The sequence below is a fragment of the Mirounga angustirostris genome, unplaced genomic scaffold (assembly GCF_029215605.1).
Source record: "Mirounga angustirostris isolate CCGP_5_RB_7025 unplaced genomic scaffold, mMirAng1.0.hap1 SCAF_3, whole genome shotgun sequence".
Taxonomy (NCBI): Eukaryota; Metazoa; Chordata; class Mammalia; order Carnivora; family Phocidae; genus Mirounga; species Mirounga angustirostris.
In genome coordinates this window covers 125,317,685-125,342,145 of record NW_026991711.1, presented here as the reverse complement: position 1 = coordinate 125,342,145, position 24,461 = coordinate 125,317,685, and the positions used below count along the sequence as shown (strand labels likewise).

The window sequence follows — 24,461 nt, the reverse complement described above, 5'->3', positions numbered from 1 at the left end:
TCTCTGTTGCTCTTGCTTCCATACCACTCAAATGCCACATGGCTCGAAAGCTGCCAGACCTCCACCCATACTGCTCATCAGCCATTCAAGAATGATGTGGCACAATGGAAGGTGCTCTGGAGTCAGACTGAGGTTTAAATCCTAACCCTGTCATTTACTAGCGTGTGACCTTGGACAAGTCAACGAATCTCTAAAGCGAAGCCATCAACCCATCGCACAGCGTGGGGGTAAGAATTAAGTGAGATAATGCATCTCCAGTGCTGAGGCGGGGGGCCTGGCACACCCCGGCAGCTCAGTGAGCAGCATCTATCATTACAAACATATGACCTCCTTGAAGGCGGACCCAAAGCCCTGCACTTTCGGTCTCAGCCTCAGAAGAGTGTGGTCCAAACACTTCATCCTTCTTCACAAAAGCGGTATGGATATCTCTTCTCAGCTGTGCCCAACTGGAACAAATCAAATCCAATCTGGACCGTTTAGTGTTTGGCACCATCGTTAATACTAATCTCATCAGTTTTTATTTTCATTTTCTAGTTTATCCAAACAAGCCATTTTTAGAGGCTAGTGACTTTAAGCCAGAGCTGCCAGTAAAATAGACTTATCTTGAAAACACCAGGATCCTTTTGAAGGAATGTAAATATAAACAACACACACGATACAGGAAAATTTGATAGGCATTTGGTCATTGGTTTGGATGCCAGCTCAACTCTAAACTCGCCCGGTACTATTTTGGGGTATTAAAATTTATATGTGCTTCATGTCCCAGCCACCCTGCCATCCATTAGGTTTGAATGTCCTTTATGGAATGAACTTGATCCCCCCCAACCCCCCCACCCCCGCCTTACTTTTTGGTCTCTCTCCAGAGCAGCTAATGCGCTGGCATAGTTCTGCCATTTGTCAGCCAGAAGTCTGGTTACACATTTGCTCGTCAATCTAAACCTAACCTATTCTCATACGAGCACTTGGGGTTTCATGTAAATCAGCCAGACATTCTGTCGTTCACCAGCAATATCTCTCCATAGTAGACTACACCAATGTGCCTTCATGAAATATTTCACTATGTTTGTGGAAGAAATATTCAAATGAACGTGCTTTTTCAGGAATGGTGACACCAGAGTGTTATAAATCTGTTCATTACCACAACAAGGATAAATGGTATTTCTGCCAAAGACTTGATAACGGGTGCAGTAATGCATCTCAGCACTTTCTGAAATTAAAGGTCTGCCCTGAGAGGTAAGTAGTATAATGCATGACTAACAAACGCAAACCCAAACTTTGGAACTAAAGTTTTCCTTGTCCGTGTAATTGATCGTTTCTGACAGACGCTGCCTTAGGAAGTTCATAACGTTACTTCTATTCTCTGGACATTAACGTCCAGGTGAAGCAGACCCCACGGTTTGTAAAAGGGCGGTTCCTCATTAATTTAGCATGCTTTCTTGTGATTTTTCTTACATTTGAATTCACACACGCTTTCAACAGCTGCACTTCAAAAATCTGCTATGGTTTAAGGGCAGTATTTCATGGAATTATTAGTTCATCATTCAGGAAAATATTTTAACCTTCAGTTGAATAGTGTCTGAAGCGGCTTTTTAAGATACTTGTTTCTGGTTATAGTGATTAATTGTTAATTCTTTTTAAAAATAGGCAATTTGACTCTGGCCTTCACTAGGTTTTTTGGCATTTTCAAGGGGTCACAAAGGAACTAAAGAACTGGGAATTTAAACAAGAAGAAGACTTATCAGTTCTCATTGACAAGTGCATGACATTGGGCCAGTTAACTTCAGTGTTACTAGATTGTAAAATGATGTTTTAATGTAGACCTGATTCATGAGAACTATGGGAAAAACGAAGAGGGGAAGGCTGCCAGTCTAGGATATTTACAAAAAGCTCATTTTATTCCTACAAGTATCTGAAAATGCCTGGTATCATTACTATTCACTTTGAGCATTGGAAGTATGACTACCAGTGCTGTATAAAAATTAAAAAAAATCAATATCCGTGAAAGGTTATTCATCCAAAGAATGTGTCCTCTAAATTAAAGACTCCAGAGTTCTATCGCATTGGCTCTCAACATGCCTAAAATGGACAGAATACAGGTTCTGGTCAGAGAGTAATGGTTTTCCTTTACTGTTTTGGATTCTGAACAGGCTCAGCAGATCACAGATCAAGTCTTTTAGCCCTGGGTTTCAAACATAAAGTCACTTGGTCACAATATAAAGATTAGTGTGTACCTAAGTAAAATTCTGTGCCTTGGGGAAATGCAGAAATGCCTTCCTCGTCAGTCTCTTCATTCTTGTACATTCAGAGATAGCCTTTTCCTCTATCTGACTTACTCCCTCTAGTGTTTTCTGGATGAAGTACAGGAACTAAAGCTCCATTTACACACAAACAAAAAACGTTACTGCAATCTCTCAATATTTTCCCCAGTTATCATACACTAAAGCACACTTACCACCAGATGTTGTGATGTGAACACTGAGTGACTGCAAGGATTTTTTATCGGAGAGTCTCAAACTTAGATTCCTGTATTCCAACGTCAGATGCCCAAAGTAGGCATTGACTTCTAATCTGTTAGGGTTACATTCCTTCTCTGCCTTTGAACCCTTATATTCTAATTCACTTTTATTGATACGCAGAAGGAGAAAAGATTCTCTAATGAACTAAGGCACGCAAGCAGGCATTTCTTTGATATATGTTCCAAGAATAGAACGTAACGCTTTGATTCTTCTAAGTTACCCAAGAGGTTCAAGGTGTTTTGCCGCAAGAGAAAAGTGATTAAATTTTTAAATAGCCTTATGGGAACACTGCATATTTTCTGCCACAGAAGCCCTTAGTCAAACCAGAAAGAGTAGCTTCTTGGGAAATGTACTGCTTATGGGCACTTTTTCTTTACAGAGAAGAAAATATACTTCCAAAGCTGTCAGCTGCCGTTGCTGCTACTTTGGAAACCAGCCACAGCTGATGTGAGAGCTAACTATAGGCCAAGGTCATCTGGGGATCTCCCCAGCCTGCTTACAGAGATGGCACCCATGCACCGTTGGAGCGCATGGGCTTGCCAGTCCAGCCCAGGGAGCTATTTTCAGTTGAAGTTCCCACAAGAAGGCCCTTGATCGTCCTTCATGCTGCTGACAGTCACTTTTATACTTAACCATTCTCAACCACAATCTGCTTGATACACTGGCCTCTTCTCCCCTTTGTATCATCCTACCTGTTTCCAGACCCCCCAGAGGGGTGTCACAGGTGTGACCAATGATAATATTAAAACTGACCTTTACTGATCTTGGTTGAACAACACAAAGCTCACTGATGCACACAGCTCTACTACATCAATCCACCAGCCTCTAATCCCTGCCAGGCCTTGTCCATTCAGATCCTTAGAAATCTCTCCTCTTCCATGTCCACTGTCATTACATTTCATCCACTTTTGCCTAGATTGCTGGAGTAACTCTCCAACAAATCTCCCGCCTCCAATTCACCAACATTCCACCATTGGTTATATTTCAAAATTACAAATCAGAATGCATAACTCTTCTTTTTTTATATAAGATTTTATTTATTTATTTGAGAGAGAGCACATGTGAGAGTGTGCAAGCACGAGCAGGAGGGAAGGAGGGAGAGGGAGAAGCAGACTCCTGCTGAGCAGGAAGCCCGACGATGCGGGGCTCGATCCCGGGACCCTGGGATCATGACCTGAGCCGAAGGTAGACGATTAACTAACTGAGCCACCCAGCCTCCCCCGGAATGCATAACTCTTCTGTTTAAAACTGTTCCTTGGTTCCCCATCACCTACCAGATAAATCTCATACTTTCTAGACTGGCATTCTGCCTACTTTTCCAGGTTCATCTCTTATCATTCCCTTCATGCCATCTTTCCATCACTCCCTTCATCACATAGATATACCCTCTCCCTCAAATCCGTCATGCTCTCCCATGTCTTTAGATCTGTCTAGTGATCTTATCTCCTGAGTGATCTTCTATACTTACTCCATCAAGATTCAGTTTGAGCATTATCTTTTTGATGGAGCTTTCCCTGACATTCTTCCAAAGCTCCCCATCCAGCTCACACACACATGTGTGCGCAGTTAGTCCCTCCCTCTATGATACTCCATAGGTCATTATGACTCTTAGTTCTTGTGTCACCACACACACACACACACACACACACGCACCATAGAAGCACAGAGTTTGGACTCTCCCTTACTAGGCTGTGAGGTTCTTAATGTAAGAATCTTATATTATTGATTTTTGTGTGTGTCCCCAACAACTACAGCCATACTTAGATTAAAGCAGTATATACATTTTGTTGTATTAATAAAAATATGAATCTCACAAACAAATCAGCCACATCCGGGAAAGTGTATTTTAATTTAAGTCCTGTCTTTTCCTGTGCCCTTTGCTAAACAGAACTTGACTTACCAGGTTCCCAGCTAAGTTGTGGTCTAAGGACCTGTATCTGAACTTCAGGAAAGCTGATGCTTTTGCCAAGAGATGAACTACAAAAATATTGGGGACCAGGAAATTAGGTCAGAGGAAAAGAGCCAGGAGCAAGGATGTGCTGGGGCTGGGGTGTGCTGCCCAATGAGCACAGTCCAATTCTGGAAGACCTTGGAAACAAAGAAGCTGTTGAAATCGAGACAGACACCACGCATGGTTCATACATATTGTATGCCTCTCGGCTGTCGCTTCTCTGACTCACATCCCTCTATACTCTGGTCATCCATGCAAATTCTCAGCTTCGATCTAGGCTTAATCTGGTAACCTTGACTCCAAGATCAATTACACGCATGGCTCTTGCCTTTCTAGGTGAGTCATTCTGCCCCCACCCCCCATAGAGTTTTCCCCAAGAAAAATACTTCAAGAGCCTGCTGAGGTTGAACTAATCTCTGCCTACTTTAAGTGGCATTTGGGAGTCACAGTTTATGACACACAATCTTCTCTGTACCTCCTGTCACACCAAGTATCAACCCTGCTTAAGCTCTGCTCAAAGCTCAAGCAGATGTTGATCCTCTCTAACTGAAAAATCGACTCCTAGAAAAGTATTTTGACCATGAAGCTCTTCTGGCTAGCCTCCATATCTAAACTTCTCTTACTCTTTGTCTTTCAAACTCTCTATTTTTTCATTATCTTATCATTAAAAAAAAAAGTTTACTGAGCCTTTCTCTATGTGCCAGACCTGAGGCATGGGCAGTAAACGAGACAAGAATAGTCCTTCTCGGGTGCCTGGGTGGCTCAGTCGTTAAGCGTCTGCCTTAGGCTAAGGTCATGGTCCCAGGATCCTGGGATCCAGTCCCACATCGGGCTCCCTGCTCGGCGGGAAGCCTGCTTCTCCCTCCCCCACTCCGCCTGCTTGTGTTCCCTCTCTCGCTGTCTCTCTCTCTGTCAAATAAATAAATAAAATCTTAAGAAAAATCTTGGAAAAAAAAAAAAAAAGAATAGTCCTTCTCCTCAAGAGCTTGAGGTCCAGCTATCTCTCTGTTGTCCCTTGAATCTGACCTATATATAGGAATCTGTCTGTGTGCACTGAATATGCTCACACCTGCCATCCCTCTGGGCCCGTCTGAATTCTTATAATTCATCAAGGTTCCAGTCAAGTCTTCCCACCAATGTCTGGTGTTGTCTCCCTCTTATAGCAGGGTGTATTAAGAACTGGCCAAAGCACCATATCTAAGGATGCTGTGTAAAGAACCCGTGATGATCTTAAGGAAGCCTCTAATAGCATCTCCAAGGGCTCTGTCATACCTATAATTTGTATCAATTGTAGGTTTTGATATACAAAGAAAGGGCACGCTTACTCCTTGTGTGAATAGCATGGGTGGGTAAGAAAGATATCCAACCACAGAATCAAGAGGTATTCATTATCTTTTGCTACATAGCAAACCACACCCAAACTGAGTGGCTTAAACAACAAGTATTTATTATCTTGTAGTTTCTTTAGTTCACAAATGCAGCAAGAGCTTAGCTGGGTGTTTCTGGCTCAGGGTTTCTCATGTAGCTTCAGTCAGGATGTGGGTCAGGGCTGCAGTCATCTGAAGCCTTGACTAGGGTAGAGAATCTGCTTCGAATCTGGCTCAATCACATGGCTGTGGGCAGGAGACTTCGGTTTCTCACCATGTAAGCCTGTCCATAGGCTGCATGAGCATCCTCAAGATGTGGCACAAACTTACCCCAGAAAGAGCAAGCCAAGAAAGGAAGAAAGTTACAGTTTCTTTTAGGACCTAATCTTTAAAGTCACACACCATCACATCCACTTTATTCTATTTATTAAAAACAAGTCACTAGGTCCACCTGTATTCAAGGAGGGGAATTAGGCTTTACCCCTTGAAGGGAGGAGTATTCAAAAATTTTGTGAATATATTTTAAAATCATAGAAGCTGCTAAAGAATTTTGAAGATTGGCGCTATGGCCTAAATCTAATTCTCGGGTATGAAAGACATAATTTTACAACAGTCTGAATGAAAATTCTTATGAGTTTTAGTCAACAAAGGGCCTGCTCCAAAAGTCAATATGATCCTAGGCCACATGAAAAAACCAGGTGCCATCTGGGGTGAGGAAGTGAGTCATGCCTATTTTACTGTGTTGGAGTCAGACCGCAGCAGAGAGCTGTACTCAGTTTGGGGCACCACGTGGAGACACATCCTGGGGCCAAGTGAATGATGCAAGTAGGATGGTCAAGAAATTTGGAATCATGTCCTATAAAAGGTTGTTGAAGGAACAAGAGAAGTTTAAGCCAGAGAATCCTTATGTATGCTGTGTGTGATCATTATGTTCAAGAATGTGAAGAACTTCCATGTACAGAGATAGACTTGTTCTGCTCATCTTGTGCTGTAGCCAGAACCATTGGGCTGAATTCATAGGAGAGACACTTTGGATCGATGTAAAGAAGGCATTTCTAAGAGTCAAAACTGACCTAAGATGGAAGCAGCTACCTTCAAGGGCTATTGGTATTATCGGAGGCATTAAAACAGTCAGAGGGCTGACTTGGCACATAGGAGGAGTGAACCGGTATGGTGTCCTTGCGTAGAGATTCTGTGATCTCACAGGCACTTTCCTCATGTCGCTGTGGAGTTACCCTCAGCATGGAGTAAATTGATGGCAATGGGCAGACTCTGTTCTTCAGTTGGATTGGAGAGCAAGGCATGATTTTGGTTTTTCAAACAAGGATCACTTATTAGCTCACATTTCTGTGAGTGGGAAATTTGGGCTGGGCTCAGCTGGTTGGTTCTTCTGCCAGTCTCATCTAGGCCAGATGGTTGGTCTAGGATGAGCCTCACTCACATGACTGGTGGTTAACAAGCTGTCACTGGGGCATTGAGCTTATTTTTATGGTGCTCTCATGGATCCAGTGAAGCAGGAGCTGGTACGCCGCAATGCACCAATGCTTTTCAAGTCTCTACTTGTATTATGTTTGCTAATATTCAATGATCAAAACAAGTTACATAGTCAAGCCCAGAGTCAAATAGATTTCTTGATGGAAGGAGTGGCAAAGAGGCCAGCACACAGGCCAGAAAGGTATTTATGACCATTTTGCAATCTACTACAGAGACCTTTTCAGATTTACCTGAATGAAGCCCACATGTCACTTTGGAGATCGCTCTAGCTTTCCTTGAGAATCAAAACTCACCCACTGGTGCATCACTCTGCATAATCCATGTGAAGGGTGTTCTCTCTGTCATGATGAGCCCAATGACAATATGGAGTAACCATTGCCCAGCAGCCATGTACAAAGAGCTCAGACTATCCCTGTGAGTGGACAAAATGGTGGAAACCTCAGCCTTCAGGGGGAGTCTCCCATGCACTTGGGGGAAACAGAAGGACAAGACAAACTTAAAGAAATCTAAGGGACCAAAATAGCAACATACTCCATGACCTGTGTAGGGAAGAATGGTGTTTTAGAGGAATTTGAAGATATATTCTGGGCCCCCATTTTCACTCAGGAATAAGGCAACATGGCACTTAGTAAGCAGCTGCTCCCTGGTGATAACCCCCAAGCTCTGCGACTAGACACAGCCCCACCACTTCCATGTAGCATTTCCAGTTGTTTCTTGACTCTGCGGTTGGTTGCCATTTGAATTGGCACCTAACCCTACTGTCGTCTTACAGGAGAGTTGAAGAAGATACTTTTGTCTCTATAAAAAAAAATGTAAAAACTGAAGATAGACCAACAAGCCTGTGATTTTGTGGAGAAAATAATATTCCTGTTTATTAAATATACAAAGAAAATGTATCTGTGTCCAAAAAATTACCTTAAGAAGCTGTCATGAGAACAGCTTCATGCCCTCATTCATTCATGTTGCCCACCTGGCCCCTGTCATCATTTGAGTTTTCCACTCTTGATGAACAAATTTTCACCGTATTTTCCAAGCTAAGTCTTTAATAACTTGTAAGGTTTTGCTTCTTGCTGCACCGTTGGCTTTGTGTAAGATGAGGTAGGGGGAGTTTTCAACAAATATTTGATTGACCAGTTGATAGCATGGGGTCAAGTTTCTGGGAGAAAATAAAGATGAGGGAAAAGGACCTCCTTCTTCATTTAGATAATGTTTTGTCAAACCCAAATGGCCGATTCACATCTAATCATTGTATTTTAAGCAGGGACAGCTGGAGCTTACTGCGTGCCTCCTGCCCAGTCTTTATTCTTTCTATAAAGGCAGGAAACAGAAGGGCTCTGCATACAGCAGTCACAGATACTCATCAAAGACAGACCACTGACATGGAACGTCGCAAGGAAAGGCGTGCTGGCCCAGTGTTGGCGTTTGGGAGCCACAAGCAGGCACATGCTAAGGCACATCCACATCTTTTGGGGATGGAGGCTGAGGAACAAGGCTCCCTCAGTTTCCTAACAAATGATCTATTTTGGCAAACTAAGAAAGGGAGGGCTGTCCCACAGTCGGCCAGTGAGTCGTATACCAAGCTGTCGTGATGTTAGTATTTCATGCCACTCATTTTGTCTAACAGAAACTCGCCCTGGCTTTTTTCCATTCCTTTTAGCGAGATTGCGGTTGTAAATCAGCAAGAGTGTCCTGGAGGCTCCTGCTTCAGGTTGGTTGTCGGGAGCAGTCTAAGAGGAAGAATCTTCAGAATAATTTAGAATCTGAGTCTAAGAGGGAAGGTCAATTTTGCTATTTAGAACCAGAGCACTGTACCAAACTTGGCTTTGAAGGGATGCTCTAAATGTCAGCCTTGGAATTTGAATTTAGAATATCGAAAAAACACAGTAGTTCATACTTTTACTGCCATGAGACTTAGTTCGAGTTCTTAGCTCTGACCGCCGAACATTCTCTAAATTGGGGAGGCCCCTTTAATAGTGATCCCCTTTGGATTGGTAAAATGCTTTTTTACTCATAAGAAGAGTTCCATTTATAGCTCCAAGAGGAACATAGGGTGGGTGTTCTTTTTCCTTTCTTTTTTCCCCCTACTTCTCCCTATTTCCCACACCCTCCAGCCCCCGGCAACTACTTTTCTATCCTCTGTTTCTATGAGTTTGACATTTTTTGTTTTTTAAAATTCCACATATGATGGAACTAGAGGGTATATTATGCTAAATGAAATAAGTCAATCAGAGAAAGCCAATTATCATATGATCTCACTCATGTGGAACTTAAGACACAAAACAGAGGATTATAGGAGAAGAGAGGAGAAAACAAAACAAGACAAAATCAGAGAGGGAGACAAACCATAAGAGACTCTTAATCATAGGAAACAGAGGGTTGCTGGAGGGGAGGGTGATGGACATTGAGGAGGGCACGTGATGCAATGAGCACTGGGTATTATACAAAACTGATGAATCATCACTGATGAATCAGACCTCTACCTCTGAAACATATAATACATATATGTTAATTAATTGTATTTAAATTAAATAAATAAAATAAAATTCCACATATGAATAATAACCATGCAGTACTTGCCTTTCTCTGTCTGACTTATCTCACTTAGCATAATGCCCATCTGTGTTTTCACCAATAGCAGGATTTTCCTCTTTCTTGTGGCTGAATAGTATTCTTGTGTGTGTGTGTGTGTGTGTGTGTATACATATATATATCACATCTTTATCCATTCATCTTTCGGTAGGTCGTTTCCACATCTCAGCTATTGCGAATAGTGCTACAATGAACATGAGAGTGCGGATAGCTCTTCAATATCCTATTTTCATATCCTTTGGATAAATACCCAGAAGTGGGAGTGCTGGATCATATGGTAGTTCTAATTTTTATTTTTTCTAGTCCTACCTCTTAATAACAGTGCCAAAGTACTTTGGCAAGTACGTTGAACTTTCTGGACCTTTTGTCTTTATCTCTAAAGTAAGAGACGGGGTTATTTGGAGGAATAAATGAGAAAGAATTTTGTAAAGTATTAAGAAGGCCCAGTTGGAAACCATGGTACAGGATGCTGAATGGCCAAAGTCACTCACCCAGCAGCTGCAGAATCAGGGCGACAGTCTACGCTTCATGACTCAGCACCTAGCCTAGCACCAGATGACTTGTTAACTGAATTTACATATATTTTCCTCTGACATCAGCCCCTCTGAACGAAGGACTAGATTGATATGAGGCACAAATTAAGTAGAGCATGGAAGGTTGGATCTATCCACTTCCTATTGCCCTGATCGGTCTACCCTGCAACTCCTCCAGATTTATCTAATCCCCAGTAAGTCCCAGACACAAGCAAGACTCAGTAGGCATTCTTTAATGGAAAGAATCTAGAGCAGGACTCTATTATGGCCTCATTATTGGGAAGCATGAGTGGGAAGGGTAAAAGAGGATTTGTACACAATCCATAGATAGGGCAACAATCCACAGATGTAAAATTCACTGTAACTGCCTGCCTGAAACTCTCTGCTCTGGCCCTGGCCCCATACCCTCAGCAAATCTGCCTTTTCTCTGGGTGCCTATGAATGGTTTCCCCCTCAGTAGGGTCACTGTTAAATTTCAGCAGGGACACATTTCACCCCGTCATGATTTCGGCTGCACAATAGCTCTAAAGTCTTAAAGAGGACTCTCTATGGACTTAAAGAGGAAGAACACAGACTCTGGGGACAAAAGCCAACCCCCTTTTATAACAGCCTCATTCTCGGCCAGTCCCACGCTACTGTTTTCTATCAGAAGCCACTGGGAAAGAAAGAATCAACTCAAGTAATATTTAACTCTGATCACACTGTTTGCTTTAATTATTAACATTTGGCAGCCAGAAGAAATAACAGCACTTCATCTAGACACTTAAGAAAGAAAAAGGAACAGCTCATACCCCAGCCTTTATAAGATGTTTGAGCAATCATCTTGGATAGGCACATGCAGTCTTCACACATACCAGCAAACACTGTGAAGTATGATGACTGATTCATTCACTGTGCAAATATTTATTGAACTGGCACAGTTCTAGGTGCTGGCAATACATTGATGAGCAAAACAGATGACAATCCCTGATCTTGTGGAGCTTATATTCTAGTAGGAAGTGGAGGAAGAAAATATTCAACAACAAACATGATAAATAAGGAAATTACATGGTATGTTAGGAGGTAAGAGAGAAAAATATAGCAGGGTAAGAGGAATGGGGAGTGCTGGGGGAGAGAGGGCCCATTTTATATGGGGTGGTCAACGTTGGCCTCATTAACTGGCGACAGTTTAGCAAAGTCTTAGAGGAAGGGAAGGAAGACAAATAGGTATCTGGAAAGTGGTGCTAGAGACAGACAGAATAGCCAGTGCAAAGGTCCCGTGGTAGGAGCATTGAGTGGAGTGTTGGGAGAACATCAAGGAGACCAGTATGCCTAGAATGGAGTGGGTAAGGAGGAACATAGAGGAAATGAGGTCATAGAGGAAACAGGGACCAGATTGGCAGGACCCTGTAGACTGATGTATAAGCTTTGTTTTCTTTAGAGAAATGGGGCCATTGGAGCCTTTAGGGTAGAGTGATCTGACTTCGATTTGAAAAGGATCCATTCTGTATGGTTTCATTATATGTTCAGGCAAGGTCACAGAGATAGACCCTTTGCACTGAAAACAACCACTCCCCTTGCTTTTCCTCCAAGATGTTCAGAGTTGGCAGGCTTCTCGGCTAACACATCAGCATCCCCCACGAACTGAACTCCTCTGTGGCTCCCTCCTGACTCCCTGGCCCTCTGGAAGCAAAGCCCCATCATCTTCATCCCGGCCTCACATAGAGATGGACAGAGAAATGGAAGGATCTCCTCTTTCCTGGTTTGCAGCTTCCCAGTAATTCAGATTCCACCTAGCAAGATCCATTAGAGCTAATTAACGACCGTCCTTTCAGTAGGTGTCTCCTCACTATGATTAATTCTCGGTCAGAGACAGAAAGCTTGTTCCATTATGGTTCTTTTTAAAAAATTATTATTATTCAGGCTTCCAATACTGGCATGAACTGCAGGTGAATTTCTGAAGTCATGTTACTAAGCTGTCACAACTAGTAATAGAAAAATTCAATTTATAAAGAATTAAGAGAGGCAGGAGAGGAATGCTCTTCGGTTTAGAACAAAGGAGATCAATCCTGACACAATGGCAGCATGACATCCGTGGACTTTGAAGATTCCAGGCTTCCTCTTCATTAATTAGAGAGAATCAAGAGTGCTGGTGGTTAATTATTTGCAGAAACTGTGCTCTGCAAAAGCAGATGCCAACTCCCTCCAGCCGCCTCCAGCAGCAGCTCGGCATGATAATTAGACCGTGCGTCAGTCCCAGGCGCGGTCTGGGTGGGCAAATACACACTTGGCTGACCACTGCCCCCCGCCGTCCCTCAGGCTTAGGCAGGGCCCCCGGAGGCCGGCACCGTTCGGAATGGACGGCCCCGGATGGGTCATGCTTTTAAAATCCACGTCAAGAAACCCGAGATCAAAGTGTGTGTTTGGGGGGGTCGAGGGCTCAAGGGTATTTGCCAACGGGGTCAGTTGGTTGGTACTCTTGTGTTGCCTGCTTTTACTGCTGCTCTTGTGCTAGGGTTAAACAATCAATTTTCTTTAAAAAACAACTCAAAAGGCAATTTTAGCTTTTAATGTCCTAATTACAAAAGTAATATATATCTTTTGTATCAAATCGAAGCAATGTGGAAGTGTACAAAGTAAAAAAATGCGGGCTCCACTGTGCCCCCTTCCAATCCCACCCTCCTGAGAACCATGATAAGGTTTGAGACTTTCCTTCCAGACTCTTCCGACGCTTCGGGTTAGAGTCTTTGAATTCTTTTCCGACCCACCGGGAACTGACATCTTAACGCGACCTGTTAGCATCCTGCTGCTTTTTCTGTACCGTGAGATCTGCCGCTGCCCTGCTTCTGTGCTTCCACAAGACTCCGCGACAGATTTAACACAGGGGAGCCTCGACTTGGGAGTCTCGCCGTTGGACTTGACCACATGGACTGGCGTAAGGAAGCGCTGGCCCTTCACTGTGTGATCTGCACATTTCTATGCTGGACACAAGAGGTACATCAGACAAGCCCATCTTGGTGTTAGCCATGCATTGGCAACTAAAGCTATCGAGCCCAGTCTTCAATTTGACAACGGATATTGTGGGGTGGGGTAAAGAAGATGCACGCTATAAAAGCCATCAGCACTGCTGAAGTAAACAGATGCCTTTCATCTGCTCATACACCGAGGGGAGGGAAACAGAATGCAGTGCCGCTCTTCCAGAAATAGAACTGTTGCTGCAGTTAGCCCGGGGGCCTCGTGTACCCCAGGTGAGGCAGCAGACAGGGCTGCAGCTCTAACCTGCCCTCCCAGGCATCAGTTTCTTGGGGAACGTATTCAGAGGACTTTAGCTCTAATGCGGAGCAGGGCTGGGGCGGGGAGGGGTCTGATTGGCATTCAGGAAAAGCTGCAGGCAGCAGAACGAGGATGGCTGCCTGGCAGGCCTTTCCCCAAATACCCAGATCGCCCTGGGTGTTTTGACATTTGCTGGCATTAAGACCCTGTGGCCATTTCACAGCCCATTTATTTAAGGTATTTGAAACTCTCTCTGCGGGGCAGCTAAGGTTGTCATATTAGCTTGGCAGACATCAGACCTTCTCTCAAGTTACCAAGTCATTCTGACCACTTCGAGGTTACCAACTCTAAATAGCAGGAAGCAAGTTTCATCTACATCTTGATTAGAGCATGTATTAAAGTCGTTTGTGATGATCTGTCTACCAGACTCTCTCCTACCGGAAAGTGGTCTCCTTGAGGGCATGTGGTTTTTTTTTTCTTGTAAAACTTTCTATTTATTTATTTATTTTTTATTGTTATGTTAATCCCCATACATTATATCATTAGTTTTAGATGAAGTGTTCCATGATTCATTGTTTGTGCATAACACCCAGTGCTCCATGCAGAATGTGCCCTCCTCAATACCCACCACCAGGCTAACCCATCCTCCGACCCCCCTCCCCTCTAGAACCCTGTTTGTTTTTCAGAGTCCATCATCTCTCATGGTTCGTCTACCCCTGAGGGCATGTGTTTTAAGCGTTTTGGTGCTGCGAGCACCCAGCCGGACCTGGGATATAGGTTTTTAACTCGGTTTTACTGGGTTTTTATTACATGGTATTTGTTTGGTGGCAGGTTTTCTGTGGTGGTGGTGGTAATTGTTCCCATGGACGTAACTTGACACAAGAGATGATGGTTAGTTTTCTGTGGCACTTGGTTAGGCTTGGTTAGCACCCAGTTATGCAATCAAACATTAATCTAGGTGTTGCTGTGAAGGTATTCTGGGGGTGTGATTATCATCTACAATCAGTTGACTTTAAATAAAGGAGATTACTCTTAATAATGTGGGTGGGCCTCATCCAGTCACTGAAGGCCCTACGAGCAAAACCTGAGACCTCCGGCAGAGGAAGAAATTCTGACTCAAGACTGCAGTATCACCTCCTGCCTCTTGAGTTTCCAGGCTGCTGGCGTGCCCTGTGGATTTTGGGTTTGCCAGTCCCCACAAGCGTATAAGCCAATTCCTTAAAATAAATACCTATATGTCTCTATCTATATCTAAAATCTCTTATTGGTTCTGTTTCTCCGGAGGACCCCGACAGATACACATCATATACATGAATCCATGTAAAACATGCCATTCAGTCATTCATTTATTTCTTCAGTTCATTCCACAAATATTTTTTGAGTGCCTACTAAGTGCCCTGCATTGTGCTAAGTGCTAGAAATAATGGTCGAAAAAGTCCCAGATCTCAAAGAAAACTTTGACTTAAGGCAAGTCCAGGGCAGTGCTGTAGGTTTCCTAAAGAAACAAACCCAGCCTAGAATCTGCAGCAACTAGACTCAGACGATGAGTCACCTGCAGCTGCCTTGGCCTGGGGCAGGGACAGCCAGGCCGAGCACAGAGCCAAGAAGGAATAAAACATTTGTGCCCGGACGTCCAGAGCACCCGGTTTCACAGTGCCAAGAGAAAAAAAAGTGAGAGAGAGGGAGAGAGAGCAAGAAAGAAAGAAAGGGAAAGAAAAAAAGGAAGAAAGAAAGAAAAAGAAAGAAAGAAAGAAAGAAAGAAGAAAGAAAGAAGAAAGAAAGAAAAAGAAAGAAAGAAGAAAGAAAGAAAGAAAGAAAGAAAGAAAGAAAGAGAAAGAAAGAAAGAAAAGAAAGAGAAAGAAAGAAAGAAAGAAGAAAGGAAGGAAGGAAGGAAAACACAAGACAAGACAAAAGCTCGGGGGTGAAGGGAGAAAGAGAGATGATCAGGGTGGTTTTTTTTTTTTTTGGATACAGGCAACCTTAAGGTTGAAAAGCTTTCTTCCCCCGAAGGTTCAGATCCTCAAGAACTCCCCCACCTGCTGTGATGGGATGACCTCACCATGACCTCACTTCCTTTCCAGGAGCCCTGGGGATTTCTCCTCTGCCCAGAAGCTTCAGGGAAAGGTTGGCTTTGGGTTCTGTCACTGCACCTTGAACACGTTGGCCCAGAAGCAGGAATGCTGGGCGTGAGCAGGAAGAGCCTTTGTTCTGTGGATTGAGAAGTGGCACATTTTAAACTGGCTTTTAAAGGAATATGCTACCTTGATGTCTCTAAGTCTTGGTTGAAAAAAATGTAAGAGAAAGCAGTGTGAAAATGGAACAAACCAAAAGATTCAAAGGGAAGGCTGTGGGAGGTTTGTTAACCTTCGTGTAAGCCAGATCCTTCCCTGACCAGGTGTAGGTCCTTCCAGTCCCAGGACTCTCTCCCTGAGTGAGAGCATGACCACGCCTTTCTTCCTCCCCCAAGGACGAAGTAGCAAGAAGAGAAGGCAAGGCTCAGATTAGACATCTTTGCCCCTGTGAGCAGCTCAGGGTTCAGGCAGTACTGGATGAGCCCACAGAAAAGTTGTTTATGAATAAGAAAAAAAACTTTCCTTAAAACATTTGACTGCCATCTGTCATAAGATGGTCTTAATCAGTATACGAATCTACAGTGAATAGGATTTAAAGATTGCCCCCTGGGGTTTGGCAAAGCACAACCGTGTGTGGTGGACCCAGAAGCATTTGGGCTTCCTCCCTGGAGCTCCAGCACCATGCCATGTTGGTTTCCTTTACTTCAGGAAGCTGTGGTTGGGACTTGCCTAATTTAGCTAAGAGGCACCCACAGCTTCAGATCTCTCCCTAAATGGAACTGATCCCCCAGGGTTTTCCCTGGGGAGTTCACTCAGGAGTTGTGGGGCTCCAGAGCTAAGGACATCAGAGCTACCCACCTGGCAACATGTGGTAGAATCTTCCAGGTCCACAATCATCTTACTCTTGCTCACAAGTGTCTCCTCTATCTTCCTGGTTAGTTATTTACCTAAGAATCTCAACAAACTTAACACTTCCTTGGCTGAAAAATATCCAACTAATTTTGATGAAGTTTCATAAGCCAAGAGTGAAGTCTAGAGCTGTGATGGACAGCCCAGGTGTCCCTGTTCCACAACCTCTTCAGGGACTCATCTGAAGGATGCAATCGCCCAGGCGAATCATGCTCCTGACAAATTATTTTTTGCACTGGCCACTTGGGTTGCATTGTCCTTCAGCAGCCTCGGCGCTGAGGATGCAGACCCGCAGAAACTTTCCTTTCAGGCTTGGCTTGATTAATATGGACTTTGCCACCATTACCCTTTGGAGAGAGAAAAATGGTGCTCACTTCATCCTTGTCCTACACTCCATTACAATGCCTATTCGTGTGATTTGGGGTGGAGGAGGATACCTACTGAAGCTTTGAGAGAGACCTGACTCAGTGTTAAGTGGTCCCCTTTCTCAGGGTGCAGATGTACCAGCCTTCCCCTCTTTCTCGCTGAGTCTTTGATTATCCACAATTCTCACTTGTATTGGTGGACAGACCCTTTTATTCTTTTATTTCTGGCCTGACAGGCTTGTTAGTAAAAGGAAAGAAAAGCTACCTGGAGGTATGTGTGCCCTTGGTGGGTGCTGTTGCCTTTTCTCCAAATAGCCAAGCCTGTTTTCTAAGCTTACCACCCATTCCCAGGAGAGGTCTTTTCCTTTAGCCCGTCCCCAGGCTTCTGGAAGGAATTGCTGTGAAGGAGTAGCCATAAGGAAGACTTTCTTTTTTTTTTAAGATTTTAGTTATTTATTTTAGAGAGAGAGAAAGAGCACAAGTGGGGTGTGAAGAGGGGCAGAGGGAGAGGGAGAAGCAGACACCCTGCTGAGCAGGGAGCCCTACTGATGCAGGGCTCGATCCCAGGACCCTGAGATCATGACTGGCAGACGCTTAACCTGAGCCACCCAGGTGCCCTGCCATAAGGAAGACTTAACAAGTGGTTGGGAGACTGCATTAGGTCCTGGTGCCATTTTTGAGCAGCATTGTGAATAGAAAGGCAATGGAGAGGTGAATCGCCCATTAACTGGGTGATTGGAGAGGCCAATCATAATTCCTGCTTCCTAAGGTCACTGAGAACTTTAAATGAGATAAGGTACATAACATGCTTGATGCATAGTGGATGCAAAAGGAGTACTGCTTTCCTGCTCTTAGGAAAGTTTCCTATAAACCCACGTTACACGAGGCCCACGCGGCATGCCTCACTAGAGTGGAGTGACTTCAAGCAGGGTCCCTGGAAACAGGCCCCAGGGCTGGAAGGCCTCCTCTGTCCCTTAGCAGCTGTGTGGATTCAGTGTGTCTCTTAACCTCTCTGTGTCTTACTTCCCCACCTGTGAAATGGGACTGATGGCAATGGTGCTTTCCTCATAGGAGCTTTTGTGAGGATTATTCTAGAGCAGTGCCAGGTATGCAAGAAGCATAGAAGGAGGCCGACTGTTATTGTACTATGTTATTATGCTACTGATTAGTATTCCATTTCTGTACATGCATGAATTGCAACACCATCTACAGTTTATTCCTTATCTCACAAATATTCTCGCACACCTGTGTCATCCAGGATAACATTGCACAATTATGTGCTGCAGAGTTCTAACTTTTCAGGGTATTCATAGATGCTTTGTGGAAAAAAATAGTTCCGTAGTTAAAGAAATATGTGATTCTTTGGCTTAATGGTGCTAAACAGGTGTTTTTACTGCAGGACGTCACAGATCATTTGACATGCTGACACAATCCAGGCGGAGGTCTCTCCCCCACGGTCCCTCCCAGACCAGTGTCACCAGGACACACTTTGGGAAGGGCAGGCATAGGATCAGGTAAAAAATAATTTGGATACAAGTCAAGGAGCCTTTCTAGCTATAAGCATTGAAGACAGGGACATACGAAATGTGTTGGTAGGGAGAATAGAAGCACCAGAAAAAGCCAGGCTGGGAAGAACTTGGCGGAACCTCCCAGGAAAGACGAAAGTTACATTGCCATGAGTTAGCAGCCCCCAGACACAAAGCAGACTGCAGCTCAGTCCGAGTAAAACTACAAGTAAGGAGGACAAGAAGGCTTTCTTTCTCCGAGCTCTGAAATCAACCTTTTATTGCGCACATACTACCCGCGTACCCGCTGTCCAAGACGCGGCGTGCCCTGCATGCCCGGGAGTGCCGGCGTGCTCACAGACGGAGGCAGACAGGCAGGGGGAGCCACGCTACGGAAAGACCAGAGAATCAAGAGCTCGAGGGCCAGGGAGGGAAACATGTGCCAGGCAGGGTGCTGGGGAACAGCCTCAAAAGGGTATTTTTTGAACCGAGTCTTGAAAATGGCATCTTATGTCAGGTGAAGGTGACAGGAAGGGCATCTCAGGCATAAGGGGCCCCTTGAGCAAAAATGAAACAATACTGGCTGGGGGCAGGGGAAGAGTACATTTGGTGAGGGGCCTGGGGACAGGGCAGGGAGAGTCAAGAGTTCAGCCTGGAGAGTATTGGTCAGACGCCTGTGAGGAGCCTTGAAGGCAATGCCTGCATGCTTCATGCATTCATTCTTCGAGAAATATTTAGTGAGCACCTACTACGGGCCAGGCACTGTACTAAATGCTTAGGGATAGGACAGTGATAAAACGCAGCTTCTGTTCTCACAGAGCTTATAGCTACGGCATAGACAGAAGCAGTAAACAAGCAAACATATCATACAGCAGGCAGCAATAATGCAGAATAAAGCAGGGTTGGGGAATAGTCAATGGGGTGCCATTGTAGAGGAGGTGGCCAAGGGTGCTAGAAGGAGATGCCACTTGACCAGGAACCTGACTCAAGTCCTGACTGAGATTAGGGGTCAGCCATGCAAACATGCAGAAGTATGTCCCCAGCAGAGGAAAAAGCACAGAAGTCTGAGGTGGTGGTGTACGTGGAGGCTTTTGGGGCAAGTCTCGGGGTGGCTGGAGTGGACTGTGTGGGATGAGGAGAGAGCGGGGGAAGGAAGTCAGAGAGGCCACGAGAGGCCAGGCTGGGCTGTGCCTTATGGCCACTGTAAGAACTTGGTTCTTTATTCCAGGCATAGTGGGAGCCTGGGCTTTATTTTACTGGCAAAGTCGCGTCGAAGGTTTGGGAGCAAGAGTGCGACAGAACAATATGATGTGAGCTGTTGTTTTAGGTCAGTCGTTTTCCAGTCTGAGGACCACAAAGAAATCTTCCATAGAGGTATCATATTTCATTCTGGTAAACAAGGGATGGTCGGGCTGAAGTGGGAATGAGGATCCAGAGCCCCAACCGTCACCTCCTTCTTTCTCTCGCCTTTCCCAGAGACCCCAGGGGACCCTCAGAACTCTTGGTATTAGGGACGTGACTGGGCCAGGTGTGCAGGATGGTTACAAGCTATGGACACTGCAGGCAGGACAAGAGCTCAAGGTTTCTCCAGTAACCCAGAGGAGAGACCCTGGGGTCTTGGGTTGGGGTCAGGGGGATGGAAATGGAGCAGAGCTGATGAAGCAAATATATGCCTACGCTGTGCACAACCAGTAAGAAAAAGTGTATTTCAAGCCAAAGAGATGACCATCTTTGGGATCGGTGTGTGTTGGCGGGGGGGGGGGGGGGGGGGGGTATTTTCCAGGTGGCTGGTCTGCGTGGAGGTGAAGGAAGCTGAACAGTAATTTCTTCCTGTTGGGAGGATAATATCAGATTTGGAATAGACGCCTTTCTTCCTTCTCTCCACATAAAACCCGTATTAGGTATTATCTCGTGGGCTGCATTAACTACTATTCCCCACTCAATCTGCCAGCCTCACTGGCCTCCTCCATCTTCCTTGACCACTTCAGAAGTGCTTCTGCCTCAGGCCCTGAGCACTTGTTCTTTCTACCTTAAATGCTCCACTTCCCATATCCTTCACAGCCTTGGGTCTTCACTCAAATGCCACCCCCAGTGCGGGCTTCTGTAGCCACTCCCCCTTCCTGACAATTCCTAGCGCCTGTCCCTATTTTGTTTCCATCATCCCTCAGCACTTTTAACTATCTAATGAGCTGTATGTTTGACTTTTTAAATATTGTTTATTGTCTCTCTCCTCATCTTCAGGACATAAGCTCTATGCGAGCAGGGACTCCTGCCTCTTTCCTCTCCCCAGGTCCTATGGCAGAGCTTGGCAAAATGGGGGTTTCACAGAGACTTTTGGAGTGAGTAAAGGACTGCTTGCTTGTGTGAGAACTATCGCAGGGCTCAGGAGTAGTCAAATAATTTAGTACAGAGGTTTTGGTACATATATTCTTTAATGCAGCAAAGCACATTCATTGTGGGCCATGCGGTGATCTGTAAATATTTTATTCCTTGATTTGTTAAAAAAACAAAAACATAAGCCAAACAAGATGTATGTTAGTCCACATGAAGATGTGAGACTTCTTTTTTTTTTTAAAGATTTTATTTATTTATTTATTTGAGAGAGAGAAACAGCATGAGAGGGGAGAGGGTCAGAGGGAGAAGCAAACCACCCGCTGAGCAGGGAGCCCGATGTGGGACTCGATCCCAGGACTCCGGGACCATGACCTGAGCCGAAGGCAGTCGCTTAACCAACTGAGCCACCCAGGCGCCCAGATGTGAGACTTCTTTTGACAAATATTTACCCAGAAACTTCCAGTGGCCAGTACATATATAGGCCCAGGGGTGCAGTGTTTGGGTGAATTTGGTAAAATATTGTGTGCTAGTTGTCTTTTCCAATTTCTTGAAGCAATTCTAAGATGCATAACCCACATCTGCAACTTACTCCCGTGGTGTCATTGTACTTATAGACCACCTCCAGTTGACAGATTGCGTTCTTGCAGCTCATTTTTAATTCAGCTGATGGAACTTGGAACACATTGTCTTATAGGACCTGCATGATGAAGGGGAGAGCTTCTTGGGCTGGGCTATTTAAGAATAATGCATTTGACATACCATAAATTCAAGATGAAAAACTGTAGAAAAGAATACTGTTAAATTACTAGTCTCAAACAACAAAATATAAATTGAATTAGAAAAGGTGTTGTTATGTACCTTGGGTGACCATGCTTGAGAAAAGCATTTGAAGATGTTGAAAGAATCTTTGAATTTCTCAAGGGAAGCTGGAAGTCTGGGTTTCAATCTGGTGACCTCACGTTTGGTGTCGCATCCTTGGTCAGTGCCCTCATCCTCCATTCTTCCTCTCTCCGAACTTTTCTTTGGTCTTTGCCATTTCGCCTTCCCCTTTGTAGGCTACATACCCCTTTACCAACCCCCACCTTCTCTCTATATCTTTATTTTCCTTAAAATAAAAAGGAGTCACAGGAAAAGAGCCTGTCAAGACCACCTGTTTGGAAAGAGGTGGTTTCTTGTCTAGACACCCATAAAGAAAGGGAAAGTGTTTCCATGTCATTCAGGGATATCAGAATTGTGGCAAATTCAATACTCTTGGAATTATTTGTTTGCTTGTTCTTGCTTATTTGTTTGTTATTTAAATTAATGTTACAAATCATCTTTCTGACTTAGGCTAGGGGATAAGATCAAGGTGAATATGAAGGTTTATACCTCCTTTTTGCCCACAGAATATCTAAGGCAAGGTAATAGTATACCGTGTTGCGATGGGTTTTCACTCTTCTTGGAAATGGGAGCTAGAGAATTCTTAGATTCTCACCACTTCAGTTACAATAGAAAGAAATGTATATGAGGACCAAGAGATACCTGGTCCTGTCATTATCTAGCTGAGTCATGGAGTTCCCCTAGGACTCTGTTTCCTCATCTCTAAAAGGTGGACAATAAATTTGTTCTTCCAATTTCATTTCGTTGACAGGAACAAAGAGCAGAGTAGAAATGAAATTGCTCTTAAGACTTGAAAGACTTGAAAACCCTAAAAGCCATGGTATTATAAATTACCAAAAAGCTAACTCTACGATGTTACCACCATCTGGGTAATTTGGAAAAGTTTCGTCCTCTTACCACAGCCAGGAAAGTCCTGGGTTTTAAGCAAGGGTTGAAATTATTCAGAATCTGGTATTTGTTTTGAGCCATTATCAATAACATAAGCAGGCAGCTTAAGTCTTAAGTGCTATAAAATATATTTATAAAAGGAGAGGCCAGAAAGAACAAATGCTGGATTGTGTGAATGCTAAGTTCATATCTGCATTTTTTCTACTGGCCAAGTTAGGTCATTCACACTTAAAAATTGGGGAGAGGGCACACACATTTCAAGTATGACCCTGATGGAAATCTTTCTATGTCAATTGCAGAATAAAGACCTTTTCTCCCTGTGGGGCCTGACTCAGGTGTCTAGAATGTATACTTGCTCATAAATAGCAGAAGTGTTCAGCATTGTGATTATTTTTCTCCACTTGAGTTGTTTGGGGGTTTCAATTCACTCTGGGTAAATGATTAGTGTGTATCTTCGTAGAATAAAATCTATGACATGTGCAAGAGACTCACAAGGGATCTTAATCATTGGTGTTATTCCCCTAGCCAACAGAGACTAATATGGGCACAGCTTCTTCTGCTCTAAGACTTACTACACACCTGGCAGAGTTGTTTCAGCTCATCAAGATTCTTTCTTAGAGGCAGACCTTGGGGGCAAAGAGAGGACATTGTTTGTTGTTTTAAAGGATCAGTGGCTAGAGAATCAGGAACCTGACATTCTTATCCTGAGTGAGTGACAGTGTGACTATGGGTAAGCCACTTGTCCTCTCTCGACCTCAGTATCTCATCTATAAAAGAGAGAGGATTCTTCCGGCTGTACAAATATCAAGAGACAAAGCCAATATGGTAAGCGCTACCTGTCCAGTTTGCCACACATCTCACCAAGTAGGCCTTATCTATAGGTAAATAAAGAGGTAAAAAATGAGGCCAAGTGGGTCAAATAAAGCCCTAAAGCAGATTTTTATAGGCCCTTTATAATAATTGTTAGAAGTTTTTATGTCATTGAAAATCCTTAAAAATCAGAAGACATCACGTAAGAATGTAGATTTCTGGTTGCTCTTGAAAAATCAAAACATCTGGCTGCATTGGGCTCAAATCCAAATATGGCAACAATTAGCTAGAGCTGGGTGTGGCTGTCCCCTTTGGATCAGGCATGTGAACTTCTGTTTACCACAGTCCCCACCACTCCCTATTGCTACCTACGCCTGGTCTCCTTTATGCTATCCTTCTGACCCCTCTAGGCGCTTGAAATTATGATCCTCACTCTAATATCTCTCCCAATCCCAGATGCATTAATTTCCACTTTCCATACCTTTTTCTGAAAGTAGATTTTCTGCAGGGAGAGAGAAAGATCCTTAACACCCTGGCATGAAGTAGGTGAGCAGATCATTGTTCTCCAGAGAGGAGCATCTCAGGGTCCTAGTGAGGAGGAAGGAGGGCCGAGAGGCCAGGAAATACCAGTGGAAGGGCAGAGGGCTAGGTACAGCAGCTCTGTACAATAGAAATATCATGCAAGCCATAAATAAGAGCCACTTATGCAACTGAAAAACTTCTAGTAGCCACATTAGAAAGAAGTAAAAAGAAATAGGTGAAATTCTTAACCAAACATACCCCAAATATCTTCATTGTCTTGTGTGATCAATTTAAAGGTTATTCCTGAGATATTTTATGTATTTTCCACACTAAGTCTCTGAAATCCAGTTTGTATTTTATACGTGTAGCCCTTCGCCATTCATACTAGCCACATTCCAAGTACTCAACAGCCCCATGTGTCGTGGCTCCCAGAGGGGACATCACAGAGCTAGAGAACCCACTTATCAGTGTTGCC

General features: G+C 44.0%; 1 protein-coding gene across 9 annotated transcripts in view; it reads left to right on the top strand.

The window, feature by feature from the left end:
- Window positions 1-967: 967 nt before the first annotated feature.
- Window positions 968-24,461, top strand: part of ITGB6 (integrin subunit beta 6) — a 126,921-nt gene continuing 103,427 nt past the window's right edge. For 7 of the 9 annotated variants that reach the window (XM_054506179.1, XM_054506175.1, XM_054506178.1 and 4 more), the window contains exons 1-2: window positions 968-1,233; window positions 10,069-10,194. The gene's annotated coding sequence lies outside the window, so the exon portion shown is untranslated. The remainder of the gene's footprint in view (window positions 1,234-10,068; window positions 10,195-24,461) is intronic. The other 2 variants (XM_045868771.1, XM_045868774.1) reach the window with 1 other exon arrangement.